The 26,339-nt window shown below is 27.3% G+C and overlaps 1 long non-coding RNA gene across 2 annotated transcripts in view; it reads left to right on the top strand.

The window, feature by feature from the left end:
• Positions 1-26,339, top strand: part of LOC139426347 (uncharacterized) — a 100,533-nt gene that overhangs the window by 51,273 nt on the left and 22,921 nt on the right. Inside the window, exon 3 of one of the 2 annotated variants that reach the window (XR_011637597.1) lies at positions 22,486-22,643. The exons of the other annotated variant lie outside the window; for it this stretch is intronic. This is a non-coding gene — a long non-coding RNA (uncharacterized lncRNA). The remainder of the gene's footprint in view (positions 1-22,485; positions 22,644-26,339) is intronic. 2 annotated transcript variants of the gene reach the window in all.

The following is a 26,339-nucleotide window of genomic DNA, read 5'->3' as shown; positions in this document are numbered from 1 at the left end:
TTCAATTGTTCACATGTGCCCCTATTTGGGGCATATGTGAACATAACTGGGGCACATGTGAACAAGATTAAAAACACAAAGCAATCATCATATTTCAAAAAAAAAAAATCTTTAATATAACACATATATATGCGCATTAAACTTAAGGGATTGAAACTTACTATGTGAATTTAAACTGTACAACAGTACTGTCAATAAGAAGAAAAAAATTCAGTTGTACAATAGTTTTTCCGCTGTTGGGTTTTTTGCAACTTCATGTTGCTCAGGAGTTGTAATTGGCCTTTTTCGTTCTTCTCTGATGCTCTTCATGCTTTTTTTCCCCATTTTTTCTATCTTTTCATTTGTACCTTTATCAATTCTATCTTTTTCAGGTGTATCAGTTAGTATGCGTGATGCGCGATCAACCATTTCATTAAAAAAAGAAAATTTGAAAGAAAAAAATAATAAATTAATTATGGAAAATTAAATAATAATAATTTTAAATGCATACATATTTTTCAAACTTGATATCATGAGGATAATAATCTTAATACTATGTAGGGGCACATGTGAACTGTTCACATTTGCCCAAGATGATTTGTTCACAAGTGCCCCATCATCCTTCTTAAATCTAACTTGAAAAATAAAGAATTTTTAATTAAGTAAAAAAAAATTATTGTCATAAACTTGCCTGAATATTCATATAATGGTCTGCAATAGTTAATTTTAGTCTATTAGTTGATTTGTACTATGCTTTTACTTGAAGAAGCGAGTGATTATAATATATACAACACCAGCTGATACAAAGAAATTGTCAGAATAGAACAACAAAATGTCTCATTGTTCTGAAAGTTTTGCAGAGAGGTTGGACTAGTACTGCCATCAATTGAAAATTTTTCAAGATTTTTTATTTCAAATCATATTGGTAATACATACCATGTTCACATGTGCCCCCTGTTCACATGTGCCCCCCTCTCCCCTACTTGTTGTAGTAGTTTCATATTTTGATGCATAAAAACAGAATTTTCTGGTGCAAAACTGTTTCATAAAATATTCAGGGAGTTTTATTGGCATCGTCTTAAGAAAATTATTCCTTTCATGTTTATTATCAGAAAATCATTCGAACGGAATTATAGAGGAAAATAAAAATAAAACACTATAGATACCTTTTAACTCAAACTGTATTTTTTAATTTATTTAGTTTTCAATTCTCATAACACATTTTTGATTAATTTGACGCATTTTTTTTATTTACGAACATAAATATGACTGCTTGAAAACATGCCAAAACTTTTTCAAAAATATAATTTTCTTTTTTATGAGTCTAAGTCTGTTTTACCCTTTAAAACATTTTTTTGAATTGAACTTAAAGTAAATCATTTGTTCTCAAAGCTTTGAAGCTAAAAATAAATTTATGACAAGTGTTATTATTTATTTTTCAAAAGTGAGCCATTTTTACGGTTTTCAAATACGATTAAAGTGTCTAACCTAGTGAATTATGAATTCTTTATGTTTTAAGCATAAAATAAAGTGCATGTTTGATTCACTGATATTGATGAAGCCATAAATAACATTTAACTTTCTTTATAGAGTATGGACTGACACTTTTTGTAATAAATGATTTTCGTATATTTTTTTAAGAAAAGGTGTGGAAGCGTTTATGTGTTTTATTTTCTTCGAGAAAAGATATAATAGCTTAATTTCTTTTCTAAAAATTTATTTCAAAAGGAGATAATTTAAATATATTCTTCAAGTTCAAAATCCTTATTTTTTTAATCACAAAAATTTTTTGCGAGCTCTTAAGTAATTATTAATTGTTATTTCATTTTGTTTAGTTATAGATAAAAGCTATTTTTCTTTAGTTTTTGTAAGTAAAACTCACTTTTAAAAGTAAGAAAATTAAAATTAAAGATATACCTAGATTGAAGGAGAGATTTTTAAATTAGTATCATGTTAAAAGAAAATATTTTGACTGAGGATTAAAAGCTTTTTAATCTTTAGTACGGATTAAAATGCATGCCTTAGAACTTTATTTTCTGAAATGTTACAAAATGTCAGTTTAAGAAAATTAAAACAAATTTGCTAAAGAACAAAATAGTTCATCTTTTTATGTCGATACAATCTGTCGTAAAAAGTGGGATGTTTAAAATTATTTCTAATTTAGTAATTATCTAGAAAGGCTACACTGGATTTTTTTGTTTATTCAAACATTCATTATTTCAAACAATTAAAGACCTAACACATAAAGATAATCTTTATACATAGCTCTAATACTAATACTCGCGGTAAAACATAGCTCATAGTTTATTACTCCCGTAGAACTCCCATATGGTCCACCATTTAACATCGATTAGGTATGACTCCTTACCCGCTCTAAACCTCATCGTGGTACGTGTGTAAACGTCTTCAGTGCGTCTAACTCAGACACAGGTGCGGTGCACCAAAGAGATCTTTGAATTTAAACAGCTCGTCTTCCTTTGTGGTTTTAATTGTTTCGTCTTCCAAGGGTAAATAATATTTCTTTTCTTTTTTTAAAAAAATATTCGTACACCTTTGCATGAAAAGAAAATCACCGAAATCACATTGTTACTTTAGTTTAAAGTGTTTCTGAAACATTATTAGTCTACATTACTTTATTTCAGCTTATTTAGCTATGAACACCGAGTAAACTTACAAACCATAACAAATATTTAGACATCAAAAATTTGGAATAATATCAATAAAATACGTTTCAGTATTTTATTTCATATGTAAGATTCTAAGTAAGTCAGGTAATCTAAAATAAAAAAAATTAAATCAGAAGATTTTACAGGAAAATTTTAACACTACTTTGAATAGTGATGATGTACTCAAAAAAATAATGAATTTTAGTAAATAATACATAAAGCATATTATTATAGCATATTATTTTAAACTGTGTTAAACTATTATCTTTGACTGTTTTGGAAGGCATATTAGGTAAAGATTAGTTTTGAAAAAAGAATAAATAAGAAAAAAATTAACATTATTAGTCTGCATTATTAGCCATGGGGATGTTTTTTTCAGCTGATTTAGTTTTGATCACCGAGGGAACTTACAAGTTATATCACTGATTTAAGCATTAGAAATTTGGAGTAATAACAAAATAATGCCTTGCAGTATTTTTTCTCATGTGTAAGGCACTAAACAAGTTAAATAATCCAGAATAAAAGATTAAAAAATTAGAAGAATTTTAAAATCATTATTTTGATCAGTGATGATGTACTCAAGGAATTTTAATAAATAATATACTCAAAATTATGAATGAAATATTATTTTAAATTGTATTAACATAATATAAGACGAAATTACATAATAATATAAGACGAAATTGTATGTGTTATTTTAATTGTATTTGACAGACAAACTAAGTAAAGATTGGTTTTGAAAAAGGAAAAAATAAGTATCAAGCAAGCTTGAATACGCAAAATCTGTCTATCGCTGATATTTAAAGCAATAAGATTAACTGCCTAAAACTTTCCCAAAAAAAGATATGCTTTCTCTTAAGCTACCACTTACACAAATTACTGTTTACAACAGGGACTTACAAAATTTCCTTTTTCTTTCTTTAGCAGATATTTTCGCTACCCAGAACAATTTGTTTTAAGAGCTTGTAGTATATAGAGTATCATGTTTCCCTAGGGAATATTAAAGAAAATATCATGTGACCTAACATTTACCCAGTTTTTTCGCTATAGCTTTCTGCAATCATGCCTCCTTTTCACTCAATTAGGTGATATTTGAAGTCGATGGGAAGGTTTAAAAGTCTGTCAGATATTGCGTTTCATCTATCGACTTTTAACGTCAAACATTTTTTGTTCGAACTTTTAGAAGATATTTATTTTAGACAATGAAATATTCATTCTATGATCTTTAAAAGATTTGAGAAAAGTTTTGTTTCAAATAAAATATTTTAATAGGTAATAAAATTGCTTTAAGGAAATATATATTAAGATATTTAAATTCATAAAAATATCAATAGTGTTTTTATTTTCTTAAAATAATGATAAAAAAAATTCTCGGCTAAAAACTTAATAAAATTTGGAAAATGATTAAAAGAAATGACAGTATTTACGCACGTAATCAATACTTAAATACATATTTTTTTTAAAAAAAATCACATTTAAAATGCATAAAATATTTACTCGTAGACTTTTTTTTTTATTAAATAAACTGTCAACATTTAATTTAAGTATTAACAAGGAAATTTCATATTTGTTCTTAAGTTAGTCTTATGCGGACTATTATAGAACAATCGTCATATTAATCTGTATCAAATAAACACTGGGCGAGATTCCAGCAAAAATAAACTGTAAACAATAACTGCAAAGACTCTTTACAAAAGTGTTCTTTGTGAATAGTCATAATTCAAAATCTATTTGAAATTGACAGTTGAATAAAAAATTTGAAAAATTAGTATGTTTTGCAATAAAACTAAAATATTGTAAAAGGTAATTCGGAATAAGGAAAAGAATGTAAAAAATATGCATTTAAGGTTTAGCTTCGTAAATAAAAATTAAAACATACGCGTTTTATTAAATTTATGTCCAATATTACACTACAAAAATGTATTTTTACACCAAATTCGAAAATATAGATAATCATAAGCTGTAGAATCAAGATAATGGAAAAATTTACCCCGATCAGCCCTTATTTAGGGCATACGGGTAAATGTTTATTAAAATAAAAAAAATCCAGAAAACAGTACAAACACGAAACACATATCAGGCATGGCAAACAGCCCTGAACATGGCGGGCACAGAGCAGCAAAAATAATGTAAGGTGATAAAACATTAAAACAGCAATATATTAAGAGTGTCAGTTAAAAGAACAATTTAAAAGATAAACAGGCAAAATTTACAAATGAATTATATAGTATAACTTATTAAAACAGTACTTTTAAAACCAATTAAATAGTACAAAAGTAATTACAATAAAATTGGAGCAAGTAGAAGTTGAAGTGTAGAATCAAGATAAAGATAAGTGAATACATTTAGCACATCTAGGTACTACTTTTGTTCATCTTTAGTGCGCATATATTTCCTTCTACGTGAATATAGATGGCAATTACAATTATCAGATGCATTTTTATTATTGGAAGGTAAACTAGAATTTAAAACAGTTTGTAAAATATCAATTTTTTTTTTGAAAAATTCAATTGAATTATCACAATTATTTCTAATTCGATGGTTCAATAATATTAAATTGTTTTATTCCAAAATAATTAATTAAATTTTTTAATATTCAACAAATAAATTATTCTAATATTTACATGTTACTCAAGATTTTCAATGAGTTACTCAAATAATGCGCATTTAAATATTTTGTTAAAAAATTTTTTTTTTGTTGGGAGGTATTTCTTTGAAAGCTTATATTATTTTTTTTGACCACTCTTCGTTCTGTTACTCATAAAATTTTCGAATAATTTTTTTTCTTATAAAATGTTTAATTAAATAAAATTCGAAATATTTATTAAATAAATTATTTTATTATTTGCACGCGACTGAAGTTTTTTAATGGGTTACTCAAGTAATACACGTTTAAATATTTTGCTAAAAATATTTTTTTTTTGTTGGGAGGTATTTCTTGAAAAGCTTATATTATTTTGTTTGATCACTTTTCTCGCTTTTATTCATACTTTTTTCTTATAAAATAACATTATCAGATACATTTAAAGCACGAACAATTTAACACAAAAGATCAAAATATTTTTTTTGTTGTAAAAAAACATTAATTTTATTTTTATTTGCAATTATTTACATTATGCTTTTGAAAGTCTGAATTGAAAAACAACTTTAAAATAATTTTTTCTCCTTACTTCTTAAACAAATATTAGAGAAATAAGCTCAGATCGATTTAAAACTCGAGATATGAAATACTTCACTGAAAACTAATCTATTTCCAATTACATATCTTTGTTTCTTCTCCAGAAAAAAATGCCCACTGGAACTACTATCAAGAAACTAAGTCCAAGAAAAACAAATAAAATCTTTTTTACAAAAATGGAATAAACATAAAAGAAAATAAAATCACGGTAGAATTCTACTGGGACAAAATATTTGATCACAACACAATAAAAAATGTTTTGCTTTGGATGTATCATTTCTAAGTTTTCGATTTACAATCATTTCTTCGGTCCTTTCACTGCTTATCTTGCCCTAATGTATTTGTACTTCCGATTCTTTTTCCATTTTTCTTTTAGCCGTTAGGGTATTTTTATACTTCTGTGCCATGGTTCACCTGTGACACACAGAGATGATGTGTTCTTTCTCTGATTATTTCCTCCTATTTTTTTATTTCACTTATTTATTTTCGACTTTTTTCAATTCAATTGATTCAACAAGCAAAAAGAGAAACTAAAGAGGATGGAAAAGGAAAAGTAGATGTGAAGAGATCAATGATGATACAAAAAATAAATTTTTACTTTTTAAAAAAGATATTTGGATTATTTTTTAATGAGTTTCGTTATTTTTTTCATTTGCCTTTGCTTCAAATGAATGAACAAGATTGAAGGAATCACAAAAAAATTATTTTTTAAATAGTACAAAACAACAATATTCTGTTAATGTAAATGTAAACATTTTCTACCTTTTACCTAAACAATAGACTATTGTTTCAAGTATTATAAGAAAAGATAAAAAAAAGTAGAATTCTGCAAAAAGTATATAAAAGTAATCAATTTCCCCTTTCATCTGAGCAAAACATTTTTGATATGATTAAAACAAGTTGCATTTTGAGTAATGTTTGATACAATGCCAAAGTGTTGCGCAAAACACATTACAGTTTAATATAAGTAACATAAGAAAATGAATTAAAAACAGCCCACAATAAATTCATTTTTGTATGAATAATTTTTAGTATTATTAATAATTAATTTCATTTTTTTTCTTTATTTCTTATTCATATAAAGGAAAAGTTTTTATTAGATTCCAAAAGTTGCTTTGAGAAATGGCTTGTTATTATTAAATACTTGGCAAAAATGAATTAACTGATAATGGTCAAGATGAAACACTTGAAAAATATCTACTAATATCTTCAGTAGGTGCTGCTGCTTCACAAAAAAATGCTGTTTCCTAATTTTATTCCTGATATTTAACTGATAATAAAAGATCAAGAACATATTAATTTTTTATAACTCGAAAACAATTTAGTTGATATGCTTTACCATTTTGATCTACCATTTTGAGCTGGTGATGGCGACATACATCTAAAAATTTAAAACAATTCAGCAAGCAATGTACTCACATTTCTTGTCTTAACATGAGCCCTACAGAAGTTTTAGCATTTTTCTTTGAAAAAGCATTTTTGATAGAAAGAATCTAAGGGCATAAATATCTTTTATTAATAAAATACAGACATTAAAGTCTTTTAAGGCATTACTTTTAATAATAAGGCAGTGGAATTGAGGTGAAAAAGAGTTTCGATTTTGAATAGATAAACTTATAAGACAATTTCCTACGTTTGTTAAATTTTGTACTTTAAAATTTTTTTTTCCTATCGTCATAAGTAGTAGAGGTTCTTTTTAAAAATCATCCACACTATTAGAAATTTCTCGGTGAAAATGGTTAAATAGCAATTAATTTCCTTAATTGTTATTTTCCATTTTCAACCAAAATAGTCAAATAATTAAAAAAAATTCATATTCTAACTGCTAAGTGTGAGAAAAATCTTATTACCTTAAGAAGGAATTTGGTTCCGTGTAGCTGGGTACTTACTACAGCTGAGAGGGCTAATGAGTCAATTTTAATGATCGGCTGAACAGGGGTTCGAACCGTAGCGTTGTCACCTCAATATTTTTTCTATTTCTTTAATACATGAAGAGTTTCTAGTGTCATGCACTCTTCAAGTGAACCTCGACTATTGGAATACGAAACTATCATTCGCACATAAATATCGCAACTTACACAGATATCCAGTACTAATTTAAGTTTCATTTTTATGGTTTAGAAACAATGAAAATTGCAAATGTTCACGAAACCATATAGTTTCGTATTAACGGTTTCTTATCCATACCAGTTGTAAACGGTTTCAAAACCGTAAAGGTGAAAAAAATGCTTCTAACCATAATTTTTTTAGTTATTTGGATGGACACACAACTGGTGGTTATTTTCACCGTAATTTCAGAATGGAAATTCTAGTTATGAGAGTTACATATTTGTTAGAATCAATACCGAAAATGATGCATAAAATATGCAAAAGGGGAATTACAAATTATTATTTTAGCTAAAAAAGAACAAAATCTCTTTCAAAGTCTTCTTATAACAAAACCCAATTAAGTTAAGCAGTTATATAAACCATCAAAATGGCATCAAGTATAAAGGCATTTCAGAATAATCGCGTTTATATTTCTTTATGGTTCCACCGAAAATCAAGAAAATTCATTCACCTGCTCCCTGTAAATGGGAAATCAGACCATTCAACAAAAACACTAGAATCTTTGGAACTTATTCTCATGGATATGTTTTGAATTCAAATTAAAATAAATTAAATGTTATATTTTGAGAAAAAAATTAAATTTTGAGTTAACGAAAGCCATAAAGTTTAGTTCTTGTTGAAGAAAGCGAAAAAGTTGAGGGCTAGTCGAAGAGAAGAGAAAGTTAAGTTTTGTTACAGAAAACTAAAATGTTGAGTTGGGTTTAAAGCATTTCTTAATTATTATGGCGGCCTATTATGTCCAGCACATAACACAAATGATGGATTTTTTAATTTCTTAAGGAAGAAAAAGGCAGTTATTTTCTGTTATCTATAAATCAAGGTGTAGTTAAAAAAATTAAATTGTAGTTAAAAAAATTAAAATATTTTTTATGTTAAAAAAAAAGGAAAAAAATTATAATAATAAATAAATAAAATAAAAAAAAAAGTTATTAAAAAAAATAAATAAATAAATACCTGTGACGTGGCTAGCTATTTTATATTGTACTCTTATTGTCGATGTCCATTCTTTGTGGCTGTAATGTAACGCTGCTAGTTAATCTATGCAAAATTAAATTGTCGCTACTAGGCCGGGATAGCCTGGTCAGTGGGGTGCCGGGCCCATGTCCAAGAGTTCGTGGGTTCGGTCCCTGCTGGTCGAAGACTCCCCGTGTAGTAAATGGTGACTGATGCACGTTAAATCTGTCGAGTCTCAAAGTCCTCCATGTTCCCATAACAAATCAATACCTCTGGGTGTACCGATCCAGGAGTTTCCTTGTCTTCTGGATTGGTTCAAAATTACAGGGCTACGGCGCTGAACATTTGAAGTCGTAAACCCAAAAATTGGGTCGACTGTTCAACGGCGGTCATAAAATAAAATAAAATCAAGGTGTAGTACACATATTCTATTTTAATTTTGAGTCCAGACCGAACTTTATTTAAACTTAAATTCGTTAAATAAAACTATCCCTCAAGTAACGCGTCACATTTAGGGAACAAGATTTTGATTTCATTATGCTAAATATATATTTATAACATGGTTTGGGCCCTTTAATGATTAAATACTTTCTTAGCAAATATAAACATGCATAAAAATTATTTATCATTTTTTCAAATTTTTATTTATTTATATTTTTGTAATTTTACCGTTTTTCTTTTCATTAATTTTTTTTAACACATATTTAAAAAGCAATTGTAAATGTTCACAAAACCATATAGTTTTGTATTTACTGTTTCTTATCCATAAAAGTTGTAAACGGTTTTAAAACCGTAAAGGTAAAAGTGTTACTGACCATAATTTTTATGGTTAGTCGGATGGACACAAAGCTGCCGGTTATTTTTACCGTAATTTCCGAAAGAAAAGTTTAACTATGCGAGTCGCATATTGTTAAACCAGTATTAAAATAATGATTCTAAATTATATAATGCATAGAATATGCAAAATGGGAATCACAAATTAATATTTAAGCTAAAAAAGCACAAAGACGCATTCAAAGTATAACGAAACTCAATTAAGTTAAACAATAGTATAGATCAGCAAAGCAGATGAAGTATGAAGGTCTTTCCGAATAATCGCTTTTATACTTCTTTCATGTTTGTCTTCTTTCATCATATTTATATTTTTGTAATTTTCCCTTTATTTATTTATTTTTTACATAGAATAAAAGGCAGTTTCAAGTCAAATCATAAAAGTTAATTGGTTATACAGTTCAAGATCTTATATATAGGAAATGAAATTTTACTTTTATGAATTGACATTTAGCAAAAATATATTTGAGATATAGTTACATCATCACAAAATGTCTTTTTTCTTACTGAAACAAATATTAACTGAATTACATGTTAAGCTCAAGAAAACAGCAATGATGGACTAAAAAATAACTACTCTAGCCCTCATCCACATTTTGAAGTTAGGTGATTAAAATAACTAATCTATGGTAATCGATTGGTTGATAAGCTTGAGGTCTGATGATACCAATTCATATTTTTCAAAGCAGCTTGGGTAATCTCACGATATTAATTTTCTGAATTCAGCTAGGCATTTTCTATGTAGTATTTATGTTAAATATTTCCAAACAAGTTAAAAAAACTTACTTTCATGTATTATAATATTTTTTACTTACTCCTTTGTTATTAATTTTTTTAAGAGTCACAAGATACTGAAAAGTTCAAATACCGTAGCTGAGATCGAAAACTAGTAAAATGAATAGTAAATTAAAACTCGAAGTCTTCGAACTACAAATAAATCACATTGTTTTTCAGTTATTATTTTATAAAATTGGTAAAGACAAAATAGCCTTGAGCAATATTTTACGCATGCTCTCTAATATCCTTGCCATATATACTTTTTTCTTAGATATCCTTTTTTCTAAGATTTCCTTTTTTCTCATAGATCATTTTTTGTAATATGATGCCTGTTTTAAAGATGAGGAAGGAATATTTCTCCCGCTCTTCTTTTACTTTGTCCCATCTTGCAATACTCCAATTATTATATAAAATTCCTAAAAACACAACTATCAATATTAAATTAATAGTAGACATACAAAATTATGACATGGTCTCAAATAAATGCGCATATTATTATTAGTTAAAGTTGTATTTTATTTAAATAATATACTATAAACTAAGAAATTCATTCACTACTTACATTGATATACGTAAACCAACATGAAAAACGTTATTCATTTAACACCTCATTGATATGAAAATTGTATTTCATTTACTAATACAAATCTATTTTTTAATTTAAGTGACTTTCAAAGCCCTTTCACTTTGCTCACTTGTTGATAAGCATTCTAAGCAAGTTAAGAAATAAGAAATATACATTTTATATATATATATATAAATATATATATATATAGAAAGAAAAACATTTTAGTTCTATGTAANATATAAATTGAACATTGTCTGTATACTGTTGAAGTAACGACAAACGATATAAATTATATTTAAGATAAATACCATCAAGAAATAGTTAAAATTTAAATTTTTGTCAAACAGTGAGATGTAATTACAATTTTAATTCTTTACATCATCAATACATTTCTCAGAATTATTTTGTTCGGCGATGAAATTCAAATCCTGATAATATGTTAATAATGGTCCACATTTTACGATAAAATTATACGATTTAATACAATTAATGATACGATTATTCTAACGATCTATGACGAATAATGATACGATTATCGTAAAGATACAATTCAAACGTTTGTCATCAGGCACGGAGAATTCTAGTTTTTTTAAAAGGGTTGGAAATTTTTAAAGCAAGCTAATAATAACATGATAAAAATCACTGTCTTATTTAGGTACCTGGAGCGTCATGTTGTGGGTCTTCTATGTTAAAATGAGAAAGAAAGGCATCAAATGTGAATCGATATATTGAAGTATCCAAGCTTAAGTTGAAGATTATACTGTAATTTCATCAAGAAAAATTTCTTTAGAATTTGATTTACAGTATTTTAGTCATTTATTTTAGGCAGTAAGTGAATCCATAGTATTTTATTTTGGCCATAGTATTTTAGTCCGTAAGTGAAATGAAATTTCACATTTTACTAAACTACGCCAACCTATATGAAATTCTTTCGCATTCCTGCTCACTGACCTCTTTAACAGTACATGTTGGTAAATAAATTATTCAATTATTATTATTATTTGTTATTATTTCAATGGAGAGTTCAGTTCTTAAAAATATTGACAAAAAGAGTTCTCAAATTTAAAAAAAAGAAACAAATTATTTCCATTTTGCAGATAAAATTATTAACTTTTGAAACTTATTAAAATGTTTTATTATTATCAATATGAGAAGTTATAGCTAAAAATAAAATATCTTTCTTTGCATTTGAAATTCTCAAAATTCGGTTTCCTTTTCCTCAAAGATTGGAATTCAAGTCAAAGGAAACGGAATAAGACGAAAAAGGTAAAATTTAAGAGAAGATAAGAAGGTACTAAGAGAATAGAAATAGGTTTACTCTAGGGAGCTTGTACGTCTCATTTAAATTGCATACACGCAGAAAAGTGGTACTGAATTTTTCTTTTGAAGAACTTCTAAGTATTCTGAAGTTCAAATAACCTAATATTAGATTTGTTGTAGAGCTTCGTCTGTCGTTTTTGAGGAAAACATTACTCCCTTTTCTTCGTAAACAATGATTTGTTTATATTAGACACTTATAAATGAAAATTATTTTGAAAAATATATGCGTTTCTAAAAAGCTTCTTTCAAAATCACGTATTTATTTAAGGCGTGAATAATGCATGAGATGTGATTGTTTTCCCTTGTTTTGTTTATTTAAATGAAATTCATTTTGTGGAAAAAAATGGTTATTTGAGGAATCAAAGAAAAATAAAGCGTTGCTTTATGTTTATATTATGTCTTTAAATTATATATGTCCATATGTAAAAGCATTTTTTAAAATAATTACTCTTCAGAAAAAAAATGTGACAAATAAAATACAAAAATATAAAATAAAATTTCGAGAGAAGATTCACACTAGTTTCGGTTCAGAAAAAAATTATATGAATATCTAAGTAACATGAAAGAATAAATTATTACATGCTTGTGCTTTTTCATATTAGGGTATTTTTTTTATAAAAATAACTGACATTAAACGATTGAAAAAGTGTTTTGCCTTTTCCAGCACTTTAAAACATACCATTTTAAGTAGTATTTTGCAAAAATTAAAAATAGATTTAATAATATTTCTGTGTCTGCCTTCCTTGTGGGAAATTTTGTATATGAATGAATGTAACAAAACATGTAATAGATAAATAAGGGAGCGTATTTAAAATTCTGTTCGAAAAGAAATTTGTGCTACCCATGGAAAAAAGTGCTTTCAGGTTCCAAAGAAATAAATTAAATTACAAAAAAATTTAAGTCACATGAAAATAATACGTTATGCAGTAGCAATTTTTAAGTCGGAATATGTTTGGCAAATAAATGTTGACAGTCAAAATAAGTAAAAATTCTTGCCTTTTTAGCACTTTATTTTTAATAATTTATAAAAAAATCTGGTTGATAAAAGCTAAGTATCAAGATTTGTCTTGTAAGTGTGAAATTATTAACACAAGAAATAATAATAATAAGAAGAAAAAGAATTTTATTGCAAATTAATTTTATTAACTGTTTTCTTCGCAAAAACGGAATTAAAGCAACTATCGTGCACAGCACGATAATCTTTCACGACAATCTTTCTTTTAGTTGATGCAGTATAAAATATTTAAGCAGATGCAAATATAAATTCTTATTCTACTCTCACAAACAATGACACAAAAAAAATATAAATATAGTTCCTTCTTCACATATGGCATAACTAGGTGGTTTAATAATATAAACTTAATTTTCTGCATTATAGAAAATTACATTAAAAATTACCAAACCTTCCACTTTTTAAGTAAAAAGTACCGAACGGTACTTTTTTCCTGACAACGGTACTTTTTCCTGTAAAATCCATTCTTAGGGGAACATGTTACGTCTCAAAAATCAGACATACCGTAACTTTTACAGTAATAATTATAATAAAATACTTGAAACTCTCTAATTGCATAAACATTACTCTAAACATTACGGTATAATATTTTACAATATAAATGGATTTTACCGTAAAATGCATTTTACAAATGATGCACCAAAAGTTTTCGTACTTTGAAAAGTTATTTGATCTGGAATTTTTTGGAGTGTATTATGCTGAGTATAGACACAGAGTGTAAAAGTCAATGCAACTTTAAAAATTCCACGCCAAAATCGAATAAAAATACATTCCTTCATCTTTATGTAGTAAGAATTTATTTTCAAAGAATTAAAAACAACTTTTTATTCTTTTATTTTGAATGTTTTTATATTCTTACCCTGAACTAGGGAACTATAAGCTTAACAATGATTTTGCATCAGTAAAAAAAATTTAAGACTTATTAAATTTTTTTAGTTTTAAAACTAGCATTAATTATTTGATAATAAAATTTAAAAAAAATATGTATTGCTTGTTAACATGACTTCTACAATGTTAATATTTAGTCACAAATATTTATGTACAATACGCTAAATAAGAAGTACCTTTAATTACTTTTGATCTGAACATCGTTTTATAATTCACTATGAATCTCATAAATTTAATTTGATTTTATAGCTCTTCATACTATAGGACGAAATAGTACAAGGATTGGTACGATAGTTTATTTAAAAGCCCAGTTCTGATTCCTGGTGGAGAATAAGTTGTCCTTTACTCATACTTCTTCTATTTTGTCGACTAAATGATTTTCCGAAAAATATTGACTGCACTGAAACAATCTTTTTAAAATTTTTTATATTAATTACGTGATTTCAATTAATAAATGAAAGTTCATTATCCAGACAACATACTGTTATCTTGTTAGTGAAACTGGAATAAGTTGATTTAGAAAAAAAGGTAAAAAAAAAAAAGAATACATAGAGAACATAATATTTCAAGAAGAATCAGAAGAAATTTACTTTTTTAGCAAAACCTTTCCTTCAATGAGTCAATTTCTTGTTAAGAGTATGTATAAATGTATATATATAAATACTTTCAGCAAATTTTTACTAAGACTCTCCAATTTTAATTTCTTCTACAATTTGCTTTGAATGTAAATGCAAACAAAATTTCACTCTCTAGCCTGTGACACTGGATGAAGATAGTTTTGTATTAAAACTAGAGTACAAGTTGAATACGTAGAAATTCTACTTGACAATGAATTTGAAGAAATTTGCTTTTTAGGCAAAACTTTTCCCACGATAAGCTAATTTCTTGACAGAGGAAATCTTAATCATTCCACTGAATTCCTTCCCTTAATTCAGGAAACATGTCCTTTCAGCAAATCCTTACAAAAACTCACCAATTTTAAATTATCTTTAAATGTGCTTTGAATGTATGTATAAACTGAATTTCATTATCTAGCATGTGACACTAGAAGAAGATAATTTTGCATTGAAAATAGAGTAAAAATGGAATACGTGGAAAACATTCCACTTGAAAATGAATTTGAAGAAATTTGCTTTCTTAGCAAAACTTTTCCCACAATAAGCCAAATTCTTGACAAGTGAAATTTTAATCATTCCGTTGAACTCTTTCCCCTTCATCATAAAAATAAAATAACTAAAAAAATATACTTTATTTACGCTAGTCACCTAAAATCCTCATTCGAAACAACATTTTCCGCAAATACAAACAAGCTCTCTGACTGAAAAATTCATATATGTGACTCTAAAAAACTGAAAAAAAAGGAAGAAAAAAACAAAATGGTGGAAATAAAATACCGAAGAAATGTCAAAAAACCTTTTCTCTTCAACGGGGTTACGAAACTTTTTTTTTTCTCCCGAAGTAGCTCTCTTCCCAGTGGTGAAGTTGAAGTAAAGAAAAAATGCGACTTTTGGCGAAATCTTTGGAGAGAGAAAACAAAATAAAAGGGAAAACTGATGCTGAAAACTCCTCTCATGAAAGTCCAATGAAGAGTGAAAGGCACCAAACCAACGCGTGGCAGCTCAAGTCACTTTTATGACATCTCACACTACGCCAAGAAGATTTTGCAGGGGTACTTCCTTCTTCGTACATATCTTCGTATAAATATATACATTCTCTTCTCTTTGAAAGTTTTTTTTTGGCTTACCCTTTATCGATTTGTGTATTTTTTCTTACTCTATACTTTCACTTATGTCGAAATTTTTTTCAGGATCTGGGATTCGTTAGTTATTTTTCTTTTTCAAAGGATTTTCCTTCGAGATTTGAACGACCACTGGTGGAGGGCATAATAAAATATAACGTCGCAGCTGTCAGGGATGGTGGCAAAGAAAGAAAGTATCTGGAATAAAACAAAACATATAATACCCATCAAGACAATGAGAGGAGAATGTTTATCCACTAAAAGTCGAGATACCTCTAAGGATGGCAAATGTTTGACAATGAAAATAAAATAATTCGCATTTTTTCTATCTTATCAGGTTAAATCCGCAATAGTAAAAAATACGATAATTTTATTATTTATTTTAATTTAAAAATATTTTGTATACATACTTTGCGACATGACTCTCACGTTTTTCACTAATTACGCTAGGAAACAGATTTTCCTTCGTTTCCTGCTGTATGAGATTTTTTTTAGCAAATTTGAGATAGTTTTATGTTCTTGAATTCATATTTGAAACCCGTTTTTCTCTCCAAGCTGCAATTTCCAGATAACTCTTTCAGTTTATTTTTGTCGAAATGTTCACGTTTAAAAACGTTATGTTTAACAGAGGGACTCGAAAATGCTGCGAGAAATTTCTAGGAGAGTAAAGGCGCATAATCAGGATTAAAACAGAACAGGAAAACATGCAAGGAAGTATCGTCATACGCCGCTAGAGGCGCATTCTTATTATGAACTCATTCTCCGGGTGCTTCTGAACAGGTCAAGAGAGGGAAGCTTCCCAACAGCGTTCAACGACATTTCTGAGTATAAGTTCCAAAAAAGTTTTAATCCTAATGAGGCGTCCTAACTCCTCAAAAAGTTTTCTCATCATTTACACCACTGCCTGTTGTATATAACGTTCTTAAATTCACACATTTCCCAAAAAAATAGTCTAAATTTTTTTTTAAAAAAAAATATGTAGACTTAGAACCAAAGTTAATTTTAGATTTAAAAACCCCAAACATGAAATAGAAAGTATCAGGTATTTGTATAAATACAACACAAAACTTTTCCCAGTGCTAACAATTTTTTACTATGATAAAAACTGTTTCATATTTTTATGAAAACTTTTCTTGAAAAGAATTCCTTTTATTTTTAAAAATGTCCTCAGAATGTTAAAGTAACAAATAATTTACTTAAACAAACAAATTCTGTACTGTACAAAATATATTTTAAATCATAAATATATTATAAATAGTCAATAAATGTTAGTCTTGCATTGCTTTTTTATTTAATTTTTTCCTCCGTAATTCAAATTTTGAGTTGAAAAAATCATGGTTCTAGTTTTAACTGTAGGGTACTATCTGATTTTAAATATAAACTTTTTTTAAAATTTTCATGAAAAATGATTCAAACACATTTTTTCATAGAGTTTGTTTCCGGAATAAGAAATATTTACAGTAAATCCTAATTATTTTTAATTTAATGAAAAAAAATGACTAATATTACATATGAGGTAAAAAGTACTCTAGAAAAATTTCGGATTAACCTTTGAAAACAATAACAGTATTATACCTGTTACCATGTCTTACAGTCTATTCATATTATGAACATTACGGTACAGTATTTTCTATACTGTGAGCATTTCAGTAAAGTATTCTTATTTTCCTGCTACCGTAATTCTAAGCACAGTTGACAGAAGTCAAGAGGAATCTTAGATTCGATTAACAATAAGTTTGAATGAATAATTTGCCATCAATTAACAATACATATTGACACCTTATTATATTGGAACATATTAATTATAATGGAAATATATTAGAAAATAAATAATTAAGTGTTGCGTAGTTCCTATAAACTATCTAAATAAACTACCATTTTAAATAAATCATGGAAGCGTAAATCTGGTTACAAGGTCTATTACTATTCTATATGGTGAAATGCGCAGCCTTCAGAAGTTTAAAATTATCAATTAATGAAATTCTGGTGTAAATTTTAGTGATTTTGCAATGAATACCAAAGATCATGTTATAAAAATCATTTATTCAATTAATTTACTTTTCTATAAATTACTTTTCAATGATAATGAGAAAAATAATTCTGTAAACCAGAACTTTGAATTAACTGTTAACATAAAGAGTGGAGAAATTACCAATTGAATTGCTTAAATACATTAAAATTTGGTTTAAGAATCTTTCTTTTTTAATAGAAATGTCATTAACATACAAATATAAAAATTTAGCAACATTTTTTCCGCTCTGCTTGTCTAAATTTCAATTCAGTGGGGACATTTTTAGCGTGGCTAAAATTTGTACTATCCCACTGGTTTCTTCTCAAATATAATTATAGAACAGTAATGATAAAAGATCCTTTTTACGGAAATTACATGCAGATCATTTAATAATTTCCTATTTTACGGAGTACGCCATTTTTTCTCATCTTAGGATAAAGCTGTCAGTAAATAATATAGCAATATGCACATAACCTTATAAAAACGTAAACAGAAAATCTTGCACTTTTTAATAGATTTTGAGTGAAACGCTATTCTCAAAACAAGCATTACCTTCCTTTGTAACAATTTATAATTTATTCATATAAAAATGCATTTTTGAATAAAACAATGTTTATGTGAAGACCTGCTTTTTAAATTAACTCAACACACAAAACAACACGCTATATTTCTTGTACAATCTACAAGCCACCACAAAACTAAATAGTTTTAAGTAAACTATAAATGCCTGTAAGCCAGGGAATTTATGTGTACATCGTATTTGCAATATTTAATTCATGCTCTCTTAGTCAACGAAGATCCGCCTAGAGATTTAGCTAGAAGCATTAAGCGTGCTGTATCGCTCAGCTTTTCAAAATAAAGATCTTTCACAAAAGGATGAGTAAAAAAAAAACTTCACAAAAAGAAGAGGCAGTCTTTTGAATAAATCTTCTAAGGAAGCGTAAGTTGAAGAATAATGAAACATGATAAAAAAAACTTAAAATATTCTAATGCATCAGCTGTATGCGACATTTTTTTAATTTATTTTTTTCTGATCTTCATGATAAGGCGGCTCTATTGTCTTTTGTAATGGATGTCGTGTCAGTTTCATATAGTTCCTTCTTAAAATTTGCTAATTAAATGTTTTATAGCAGCTTAACTGTTAAATATGAGATTATAACATAATCCGTCGTAAGTTTTTGTATGTGAAGTGTGCTTTTATAAAATAATGCAGTTTCTGATTAAAATTATAAATTTTTCGATTGGCAGAGCATGTTTCTTTCATTAAAACAACTTTACTAATTGTGAAACTGAATTGTAAGTACTGAAATTTAAAAGAAAAATAATTTTTTTTTTTAATTAGAAGATTATTTTTGGAATATATAGTCTTAAATTAAAAGTTCTATAACTGTAATTTTCTATTTATACTATTTTTTTTACTATAAAACCAGTTAAACTATTATAAACCTTTATAAAATGTAAAAATAGGTAATTTTAAAATGAAACCTTAGATCATGGCGTAAGAACCATTTAATTGGTTAAATTTATTTTACAGTTTTGTATCTATTACTATATGTCGGTAAATGGAACTAAAATTTTGAAAACCAAAATTCCCAGTAAACTGTTACCATTTGAATGAAGAAACTACCATATAAATGGATTAAATACCATCGATCGTCAATTTATTAACCAAAATAAGATATATTTATTTTTTACCAGGAATGTCATAACAGTACTTTAACTATATTTTTTATTAGTGTGAAAGAAATCGTGTCTAATTTGCATTGCTTACGAAAGTATCAGTGTTTAACAAATTCGTAGAACTCGTAGTAACAGCGTAAAATATCAGAGGTTTAATTTAAAAATGTTCATATATATATATAATTAAANGAATATTATATATATATATATATATATATATATATATATATCATTGCTTGCAAAGTGCTTGTATTAGCTATACTAATTTCGATTGAGAGTTCTACTCAAGCTATTTCACTGAATTCTCACAAATTTTACATACAATGTTTTAAGGCGAAGTTAGTGTGTATACACTTATCAGAAACGAGTGTTTTGTTCCTTACGAGCGTGTATGATTTAGCTAAAAACATCACAAATATTGTTTTCAGTTAAAATTGTTTTTTTTTTTTTTAATTTTTTAAGATTATTTCATACAATTTGCAATTAAAATAAGAAAAAATTAAGTTTGGAACATTTTAATAATTTTTTCAATTGATTTTATAGTATCTAATTTATTACTTTGAATATATAATCAATTATTAAGTAGCTAATTTAACGATAAATACTAGTATCATCTTAATTTATATATGAAAACATATTTTTATTAAAGTTATATATATTCCAAAGATTACAAAAAAAACTTTTTTTTTTCTGATGCGGTGATTGCAACTTGACAGAAACTCAGACAACTTTCTGCCCACTGGGGGTTGGTGAAATAATTGAATGCCGAAAGCATGTGTTTTTACCACTTATTTTGTTTCTCTGGGGGAAAACATGGTCTTTCCTGTTATTATTTTGATGAGGCTGGGCACCGTACCAAAGTAATCTGGGTCAAAGGAAATAAAGTTGCTATTTGTGTAATAGAGCAACTATTTCAGAAATTGCAATGGAGATCATCTACTATTATCATTTGGTTCCAAGAAAATCAAGTATAATGCCTACAGTTGTGAAGAATTCGGTAAATTTCTGTTCATTAACGAATAAGAAATCAGGAGTTGTGATTAAAGATAAATATTGAAATTCCAAAGTTTATTCTGAATATTATATAAGCAAAAGTTGCAAATCAGGTATTTCAAAAAAATCACGTTCAAAAGATTTACAAATGTTTGGAAATATAATTTGCTCAATCTATTATTTAGGTTTTAGGTTTAGTACATAGTTGATAAAAAGCATTTTTTTATTTATGGCAATTAATACTTATATATTAGTATCACTTTAACTTTAGGAATAATTGTTAAAATGTAAAGTTTAAATCAAAAGAGCATGGGAAAAGTAATTGTGCATTCATTATTTTTAAAACACTACTGCATATTAGGAAAAAAAACATTTTAACTTTTTAATATGTTTTTGTCAAGTCGTTATTACTATTATGCATGTGATCTATTATGCATGTGATCTATTATGCATGTGATTCTATTATGCGTGTGATTAATAGACAAATATGATAGTTAAAAATCAGCTTTAAGACATTTAATTTATTCTTGATGTTTGTTAATTTTTGAAATTTCAGCTAATTTTTTTTTCATTTTTTGCGAGGTAATTATATATTTTTCACAAAAATGAAGTTCAAAAGTACATTTTCAGACATTTTTAAGGTAGAGTCGTTGATTAGCATGATTATTGCATGAACGTATAGCTTACTTGCAATTTTTATTCCGTTAAAAATATTTCACCCTAACAAAAAGAAATCATGTGTTTCTACGGTTGTTTTGAGGTTGATAGAAGTAAAAAAATAGACCTGAAAGAAGACCTGAGGTTATATTTTGTGCCAAAAATAACCTCATCAATGAACCTAAATTTCAACTTCATTTATTCTTAATATATAGCACAGCAATCATTTTTAGTTGAAAATGAGTGAAATCTATAACACCTAAAATGTGCTATTTTGCTTGAATTATGGAAAAACTGACCTGTTCATCTCAAAACCAACCTCTCTATGGCTGTTCTACAGTAGATTTCGGTCAACCTCAAAACAACCTAAAGAGTGAGTAAAGCCACTTTATACATTTTGATTATATACCTTGGGGGTTGATGTTTTAAAGTTGCATTTGAAGTCAACTTCAAAAAAACCTTTATACCTCAAAAAAGCCTCTTACAAACCTCTAAAATCTTTAAAATACTTTCTAAAACTTTCAAACGCTGAAGACAAGATAAACAATGCAATATTGAAAAATAATTGTTTGTAATTAAATGTCAGAACCTTTTATAGTAACTTTATGAGCTAATACATTCCATAAAACACATTATGATGTTTTAATGCAATTCCAAAATGTATAAAAGCGAGCTCACCAAGTCCTTTTAAAATTTTACTATTAAACTAATATTAAATATTTTTTCATAACATGCTTTTTGGTATTTTAAGGACTTATATACGAATAAATAATTACCTAAATTCGGATTCTTAGAAAAAATCTTATATCAAGGTTTTGACGAGAAGAAAAAGCAATTTCAAAGTTATAAATTGGAGGTAGGATTCAAAGAAGAATTTCAACTATAGAATTTTAGGAATCCAACTCTGAAAAGACATTTTGAGTTCTTAAGATCATATTTTTTATCCATATCATCGTTATATCTTTCAGGAAGAGAGGAAAGTTATAGCTTATGTTCCCCTTTCACTTTTAATGGAAAGGGTATTGTGAAGGGAAATATATTTTTTCTTAAGTTATAAAAGAAAATTTCCTATCGATCTACAGTAGCAGCTGTTACTTTTCTCAAATGATCGGATTATATTTCAGGTATTGTTTCAACCTAAGAAGAAAATTCCCTTTAGATGTATACTTGTCAAGTAACCATCAATCATCTGGCTTCGAAAATTGAACAAGAAGAAAACTGTTGAAGTGATTTTTAATCAAAAAATGTTACAAGCAGTTGGGTATTTTTACATAATGTAAAGGTTGGTAGCAGTAATCTTTTTAAATCTTTAATTTATAGTTATTTAATTGCCACCATACAAACATTTTCAACTTATTTTCTTTTTTTTAAATTAAGTTTACTGTATGTTGAAATAAAATTTGTGAGATCAATATAAGTGTTGGGCCATTTGTCTTTGTTACAAAAGAAATAACTATGTTTTCAAAAACTTCCTGTTTTGCGATTGTCAGTTAATATAATAATGTATTTTATTATTTCCAATAGCATGATAATACAAAAAGGAAGAGAATGCAACTTAGAAATGTAACAATAAAAGAAAAATGATCGAAATCGTTGTCTAGGGGTTTTTCTGTCTCGCCAATATTGGCTAGTCTCTGAATCTCAGTCCAGAAAGATGGTTACAAACACAGATGGTGTACAGCGAAGCAGATGCTTTCTTTTCACGGGTTCCATGATGTCGCCTAGAGAGCAAAAAAGACGATCAAAGTTGCCGATTCGGTGAAAATGCTCACCCTGGCTTTTGTGCTGCTTTTTGACCACTGCTTTTCTTTCGTTTATGGTTTCGTAAGCATGATAAGATCCTCAATTTTCTAAAATGTGGTCATTACTCTATCAAACATTTTCAGATGTTATTTATATCTCATGAACTGTTAAATGCTTAGTTTTATTGGGTAGGTTTGTTGCAGTAGCAAGGCACTTTTCCTCGCAATAAGACTTGCTTGGTTTATGCCATAGATGCCATTGTGTACAGGAATTCATGTCTTGTTCTTCTATATGTAAGAATGCATAACTCTGTCAATTCTAAATCAAAATCAAGAGAAGGTTAATCGGAATATTAACAGATAATATCAATAGATAAATATTTAGAATATCAATGGAAGATAAATAGAAGGATTCACTTATGCAAAAAAATATAAAACGTCACAGTACACGCTTAATTGAAGCACCCTTTAAAACGATTTATACCCCTCCGGGTGAAAGAATAATAATAGCATATCCAATCAATTATGAATGTCATAAAAGTTAACATCAGCTAAAATATTAGTTAAACGTCGTTTAACACTGCGTAATTCCATTAATTCAAAGAATTATAGAATAAAAAATACACTTAAAAATTTAAGTGCAAAATGAAATTTCAGAATATAATCCTTACTAGTTTATATGAAAAGAATGCTGATGAGCGTTTACCTCCCATTGAGATAAATTAGGTTCGTATACCAGCATTAGCTGGTCAATACAAATTCCGTTCCCAACTCGTTCCCGGCTGGTACCGAACACAGTGGTGATATAAAATATCTCAGTAGTGGACGGATCATGGGTTAGAATTCCTATGAAGTCGATCTAATCATGCGTGGTTTTCTTCGTTTTACGCAACGTAAACGTGGGTTAGTTCCATCAAATAATAAAAAAACTTTCGCGAAAGCTATTTGTTCCAATGTTCAATCCCGGAATCGCCCTGTTTTCTAATTTGCGTTCAAAATTATGGAGCTACGGAGTTGAAAATTAATAGTCGTAATCTCAGAATTTTGTCGGATGTTCAATGCCGGTTATAAAACAAAACAATGCATAAATAAATAAAAACTCTAGTAAATAAATGTTGTTATGCTTTTTTCCTTAAAAATCAGTAACATACAAAAAAAAAATCTGAATACTAACATTATCAATAATTTCATTTTTAACGCAGTGTATTAACGGAACAAATGCTAATGAGTCGGCTCATCCGGGTATTAAAAAAATATCTTTCCAAAGCAATCGCCAACAAAATAATCAGTCACAGAATAAAAAAATACGCATATATATATTATATTTATTTATTTTTCCTTTGACTAAAATACATATAACAAACAAAACAATGAATTTGTAATTAAATCATTCCCACTCATTTTTTACTCTTACAATTCATTTCGCTTTTATCCAACATTTGCCAGTATTTTATTTCAGTTTGATGTTCTCTTTAATTATTGCAGGGAAAAAATTTTATTATAAGCAAAATAAAAAGGTATATCATTAGTTGTCATAAGCTTAGAAATCTTTAAAAATGAGAAATTAAAAATTTTGCTGAATTTATTTGGCAACCGGATGATTTTTCCAGTTTTGAAAAGTTTAAAAAAGGAAATTTTAATCCCCACACTTAAAAATCTTTTATTTAATTTCATTTAAATAACATTTTATTATATGCATTATTTTCCTATTATAAATGTTTAAACCAAATTATGCACTACATAAATCAAACTACACTTTTGCGTTGTCTCTGAAACATTCATCTAATTATTCTTTTCACGATATTTCCGATGTCTTGATGTCTCATTACAACACAACTAAACAGATTAACTCAATGGTAAATTAATTAGGTAAGCAGAGCAACTTAATGCTAAAGCTTTAAAAACACGTTCCTTATGTTCAGAATATAGATTGTAAAGCAAGTAAAATTAAGTAAACCAATTCTGGAGGTCCACCAAAGAACTTCAAAAGTCAAACACTTAACATTGTTACTGAGTAAACACTATCCTATTTAGTTGTCAGAATTAAATGACTTGAGTCATCAAACTAGAAGGGAATAATCTTTAAACCAGCAGACGGTAAGATAATTATAAGTACACTCTACAGTTGAAGCAAACTAATTGCTACGTTGCGGAAGAGGTTTGAAGTTAGACAGAAGCTTTCAATCTTTGCATGATTTATCAAGCTTTATGAGATAGTGTAAATAAATAAAGAAACAAAGCGTGATCAATTTTTATTTGAATTTATAAACTAATAATGGTTCATTTATATTTTCATAATTATATTGTCTTTATTATATTCGTTTTATTTATTTTCATATAGCTTGCATTAGATTATTTTCATTATTTTTTAATTATTATTAGATTGTTTTTTAAAATCCATTATGTGATGCATAAATCAAAATTCTCTTATACATTGTCTTCGAAGCATTTATCTAATTATTCCTTTCACGATAATTCCTTCTTGTTTACATTACGACAACTACATTACGGTACAACTAACAAAAATTAACTTAATGGTATATTAATTAGGTAAGCAGTGCAAATTAATCTAAAAAGTAATGCATAAACTTCAAAAACATGTTTCTTATGTTCAGACTATGGATTGTAAAGCAAGTAAAATACAGTTAACAAATTCCAGAGACTTACCAAAGAACTTCAAATGTCAAACACTTAACACTGTTAGTGAGTGGACACTACCATAATTTTTTTAATTTTTAAACCACCAGACGGTAAAATAATAATAAGTACACTCTTATAATTACAGTATAAGTATACTATAACTATAAGTATACTACAGCGAACTAATTACTGAGTCGCAAAATAGGTTTGAAGTTAGACCGAAGTTTTCAATCTTTGCAATATATATCAAGTTTTATGAGATAGTTTAAACGAATAGAGAAACAAAGCATGATAATTTTTTTTTGCATTTATCAACTAATAATGTCTTTATTTATATTTTAATAATTTAATTATATTGTCTCTAATAATCTCTCAAAAGTTGTTGGCTCCTAGATAGAAACAATTCATAAAAGAAAACAGTTTTAGTACATATATATATATATATATATATAAATACAAGAAAACACTAAGAAAGTTAAGAAAAACAATAAGTTTCATTTATTGCGCTTAAGCTGCAAGTAAACAGCACTCATTAGATAAGTTCAAAATGAAGAATAAAACAAAGAAAAATTATAGACATATGAAAAAAAGGGGGT

This window comes from Parasteatoda tepidariorum, chromosome 8 (assembly GCF_043381705.1).
Source record: "Parasteatoda tepidariorum isolate YZ-2023 chromosome 8, CAS_Ptep_4.0, whole genome shotgun sequence".
Lineage (NCBI taxonomy): Eukaryota > Metazoa > Arthropoda > Arachnida > Araneae > Theridiidae > Parasteatoda > Parasteatoda tepidariorum.
This window is presented reverse-complemented; position numbering and strand designations above follow the sequence as displayed.